Source organism: Nannospalax galili, unplaced genomic scaffold, assembly GCF_000622305.1.
Source record: "Nannospalax galili isolate Female #2095 unplaced genomic scaffold, S.galili_v1.0 scaffold377, whole genome shotgun sequence".
In the NCBI taxonomy this organism is placed as follows: Eukaryota; Metazoa; Chordata; class Mammalia; order Rodentia; family Spalacidae; genus Nannospalax; species Nannospalax galili.
Window position 1 is genome coordinate 837,722 of NW_008341187.1, and position 5,529 is coordinate 843,250.

At 40.5% G+C, this 5,529-nt stretch overlaps 1 pseudogene; it reads left to right on the forward strand.

The window, feature by feature from the left end:
- Positions 1-4,871: 4,871 nt before the first annotated feature.
- Positions 4,872-5,259, forward strand: LOC103737028 (annotated as a pseudogene).
- The last annotated feature ends 270 nt before the right edge of the window (positions 5,260-5,529 follow it).

A 5,529-nucleotide genomic window follows, 5' to 3' on the forward strand; every position in this document is an offset into this window, starting at 1 on the left:
CTGGCCTCAAACTCGCAACAATCCACCTGCCTCTGCCTCCCAAGTGCTGGGATTAAAGGCATGTGCCACCACGCCCAGCTGAATCAATTTTCATTTTAAAATGGTTAACTTTATGTAACACGAGATTCCTTCATTTAAAAGAAAGAGAGACTAAAGGGGAAACATTATATGAAGAGACAGGACAAAGAACAATTGCTATCACCTACAGACCTCCACTCATTTGTTCATTCATTCGTTCACCATTCATTCATTCATTCATTCACTCAAAGTTTATCCAGCCAAATCTCAACAAATTATTACTACTATACTGCTATGTCTCTAATTGTCATCTCAGTGAACAGGTGCATTAATCTACCATTATGTCTAATTGTCCTAAAACTTTACAGATATTGCTTTCTCCTGCTCCTCACTCACAATACAAATTCTTCTGCCACACACAACAAAACTTCTGTGCATGCCCATTCTTTTGAAAGAATTGAAAACTTCAAATACTACAGTATGTCCTCAAGACTCCCCAGCATGGGTCTGGTGACCTCTACTGCAATGCCATCAGGGCCCAGTCTATAAAGATCAGGAGCTGTGGGCTGACCCCAAGGCCTAGAGCCCAAGAACACTGACTGAGTCTTCTGGCCTTCAAGGAATGAATTGTTTGGCACCTAGTCCTCCTTAAAAGCAAACTTCCCCTTGGAATGGAGTCAAAGGCTAAGGGGGTGGGGAGAAACAAACTTCCTTCCTAAATGCTAAAACTCATTATCTCAATATTCACCTTTGAAGATAATGGGTCATTAACAGATAACAACTTTTTTTTTTTTTAAAGACAAATGTGTATCATATCAAAGAGCAGACTAGATAAGTGTAAGCTATTCATTGCTGCAGTGAGTGAAAATTGCATTTGAGTGAAAAGGCAGATTTTCCCATCACTGGATTCAGTAATGAGGTGACAGGAACATAAAAATCTTGCCTTTCCCTCACTTCTATTGTACTTACAAGGAGATAAATGTCTGTGAGCTCTATTTTATTTGTAATTCCCATTCTAAGACCTCATAAATTATTTATTTTTATTTGGGTTGTGTCATCTCCTGGAATTTTATCTCGAGGTGCTTGCTGGTGATCTCTTAATTTTTATTTTAAAGATGTGTAGAATTTCATTGACTCTCAAGATGCGAGCTAACTCTAAATCCTAGCCCTTCTCTCTGGAACTGGTTTTAAAACTGTAGGTCTTGCTCTTACCTCCCGCCTGATCCTGCTTTTCCCACCTCAGCATTATGTCTGTGCGATTTGTGAACTGTAAACAACAATCATTTTTTAATGTTCTTAGGGAGATGCTTTGGCTGCATTTCAAGCCTTTTATGTATTCTTCTCGTGATGTTATCTGTAATTAAGCTTTGGATAATTAACATTTCCCTCAAAATCAGTATCTCTATATCTTTTCCCCTTGTTTGTTACAGAACATTAAATTAAATTCAGTATGGGCTTCCACTGTGTCCTTGTCCTGATCCTGAAGGTCAACCCCAGTTTTACATTTTTCTTCATGTAAATAACAAGATGATTATGAGCTGAGCCAAAGAACGCATTTAATTCAGTAAACCCAGAGTTGGAGACCAGGAAATTGATAGTTTGATGCATTTTCCTTGCCGCTCTACCCCAGCCTTTTTTAGAAGGCTTCCTGGTCACATCATGGAGCTGGGCAGAAGGTGATAAGGGGACTGGAGAAGAAGAGCCAATTTGGTCACACTTTTATTACAGCCAGCTAGTTTCAGGAGCAACTTGGCTCAGGAACTGCTCTCTAGGTTGGAGAGGAGGTATTTTGCTGTTCAGGGGCAGTGATAATATTCTGGGAAATAGCTCACACAAACCATTTTGCCATTATTTTGTTATTACAGCTATTAAGAAAATAGGAGCTATGCTTTAAATCTAGATGGCACATATCACTGCAGGAATTCCAGGTCTCACAGAATCCATTTTTCCTTTCTGTTCTTATAGCTAGGGGAGGCTAGCTGTGTGAATGAGATGTGTCTAAAGCATGTGGGACATGAAGAGAAACCCAAAACCCTTGACATTGGAGCTGGAAAATAAACCTTCTATATACTTTCCTTGAAGAATTATGAGTCATGATAGGAATAGCAAACACCACCCCAGGAAACAGGGCTCTTGTTTAACTTCTGCTTAAAAATCAACCAGAGACCCGATTGCTACATTTAACTGTGTGATCCTGGATACAATGGCCGGCTCTGCTACTGGACATAGGTGACCAACCGCAACCTTCACAGGGGATGCAGCCTACCAGGGCAGATCATTTTTGTTTAATCAAAGGGAAATCCATTATGAAAATTCAGCACATATCTTCAAAAAGGAAATGAGTCTCTTTCAAAGAGCATTTGGATATAATTATTAAAAGGTAACAAATAAGCTTAGCAGAATAGGAAATGAATTAGAGCTTTTCTAATCATACAAGGAAAATAATGACTCATATTTACCCAGGAAGAAGCTCAAAACCTTTGGTACTGGGGGGAGCAGGGTACTAAGTGCCTCATTATGATTACAAATGGCAGATGATGCAAATCCAATCTTCGAAAGAGGGTCAAGACTACTTCCCACTTCTCTGAACAAAGATAACCAAGAAAGTAGCTGTAAAGATTATTATTTACAGAGAAATAGCAAAGCCAGCAACCTGCTAATACCAGAGCTCTTTAGAAACTCAGACACACCCATATGTAACTAGCAAATAATTCAACCATTTATGGTGACTAAAAGTTCTGTTTAATATATGTGACATATATTAAACTTACCATGCAATATACTTTATATGCGTTATATATACACATATATGTAAGTGTCCCCCTACAATTTAAATGTTGAAATATAGCCCCCAAAGTGATGATATTTGGATATGGGGCTTTGAGATATGATTAGGACATGAGGGTGCATCCCTCACAAATGGATTAGTGTCATTCTAAGAGGCCCCAAAGGCCTCCTTCTGCAGTTTGAGATTAACTTGAGAAGATTGTGTGTGGTCTATGAAGCAGGCTGTGTCCTCAAGACAACGAACCTGTTGGCCCTGATCTTGGACTTCCCAGCCTTCAGAGCTTTGAGACATATACGTTCGTCATGTGTAAGCCCCTCAATGTCTAGTATTTCTGTCATAGAAGCCCAAACAGACTAAGACACAACGTTTTCACTTGGACAAGCCTTGTGCTCAGACCAGAATGAGGTGTGCCTATGATGGTTAGTAAAAGTCCCTTTCCTGGGACTGCGAAGCCCCTGGGCAAGAACCAATATTGGAGGAAGAAGTGGATACAGAAGAACAGTGTTTCAGGCAGGTGCAATTGCTCCTGTGAATAGAGGTGCCTGTCACTTGGACTTAACCGACCCACACGTCACACCTCATACGATTTGTCAATCATCAGAGCTGTGTATGTATATTTTATGGTAAATATATGGTATTATGTATGGAAATTTACACAACACTGTTGCTTTCACATGTAATTGTAAGGCTTTACAAAAACCCATCTTTATTTAAAAAAAAACTCTTTTGTTGAGTGTAAGCAGATGGACTTGCACTGGGGAATGGCTGGGGCACTGATAACACAGTGGACAGTAACAGGAATGGCAGAGTATATGGGTTCCAGTGGGAGTGGGGGCAGGCTATGGCAGGGTGCTATTTGGGATGCAGGTATAAAGATGAGTAAGATTGTTTGGGATGTTCTATATGAAATACACACAAAAAAATCAATTAAAAAATCCTCCACCAAAACCCAAAACAAAACAAACAAACAAACAAACAAAAAACTCTTTTGCTTGATAGCTGGAGAGATGGCATCGTGGTTAAGACTGCTTGCTGTTCTTGCAGAGGACAGCCGTTCAATTTGTAGCATCCATAATGGGAGGTTCACAAGCACCTGTAACTCCAGCTTCAGGGGATCTGTTGTTCTCTTTTGGCCTCTGTGGGCACCTGCACACCCTTGCCCAACACACACAGAGGGAGAGAGAGAGAAATAGAGATAGAGAGAGAGGAGAGACAGAGAGACAGAGACAGAGAGAGACTAAATAAAAGTTAAAACACATCTTTAAAAATTCCTTTGCCTTTAAACTAGTGAAATACACACAAAAAGTGCATAAAATGTATCTCTTAGAGGCTTATTTTAGCCATAAATCCAGAGGTTACTATTAAATAAAATTTCTTCTATATACTCAAGTTGAAATAACATGAAAACAGATAAAACAAATTTAAAGCATCAGATATTTTTTTCTTGAAAGTCTTTCCACTTTTGAAGAAACATTTTCCCAAGGGATCTGATATGTCCAAGGCAGCAACTTTTTCATAAACAGGATGTGCACAGAGCTGTGTTTTCTACAGTGAAGATCCCCAGATTCATAACAAGGCGAGGGAATAATATGTTGACTCTCCCAAACGCATACCTTCATAGTAATATATGTTGTTCGCAACGCTGAATAGACATTTACTTTGTAAAGTAAACGCGTATTTTTTATTCTGAAAACACTAGAAGCAGCACTCCCTTCATGGGAATTTGCAATGCAGACATTCCGATTAACTAATATTGCCAAGCGGTCCTTAGCTGGAATGACTGCTGGGACATTTGAGAAAGGACGCAATAGGTAGGACTGTGGTTAACACTATTTGGGCTGTGCATGCATGAAATAAAAAAAAAAAAAAATTCCTGTTTCCTATGGTTTGTGTCCCTTCCAAAATTTAGAGATTGAAACTTAATGACTAATGTAAATAGTAAGAAACGGGGCCTTTAAAAAAAGTGATTGGGCTGTGAGGGTGCCTGCCTCATGAATGGGCTTAACTGCTTACAAAAGAGGCTTTGTGCTTTCCGTCTCCAGCGGCTGTATCCAGAGGAGCCACCATGTCTACGCATCTGCAATGGATGGTCGTGCAGAACTGCTTGAGTTTCCTGACCAAGAGGAACAAACAGAAGTACAGTACTGAGCCCAATAATCTGAAGGCCCGAAACTCCTTCCACTACAACACACTGATTCACTGTAAGACCATGTGAGTGGAGCCTGCCACCAAGGGCAAAGGGGTCACGGTGGTCATGAAGCCGTTCTGGCCAGCGAAACCCAGCTATGTCCTATGTGAGGATGACCATTAACAAGAACACCAAGGCCACCCTCAGCAGCATCAGGCATATGATCTGCAAGAACAAGTACCAGCCTGCTCTGCGCATGGCTGCCATCTGCCAGGCCAGTGCCATCCTGCAAAGCCAGACGCCTGTGGTGGTGAAGAGGAAGTGACCACCCCACTAAGAGCTCCTGAGCCCCCTGCCCCAGAAGCAATAAAGAATCACTGACTTTGTAAAAAAAATAATAAATTTGAAAGCTACAAAAGAGAAACAACAAGTCACATATAAAGGAAAAACCCATTAGGATTACAGCTGACTTTTCAGTGCAAACTATGAAAGCCAGAAGAGCCTGGACCAAAGTATTCCCAATTTTAAATGACCACAGATGCCAACCCAGACTACTAAACCCAGCCAAAATGTCTACTATAGTCGAAGGGGAAAG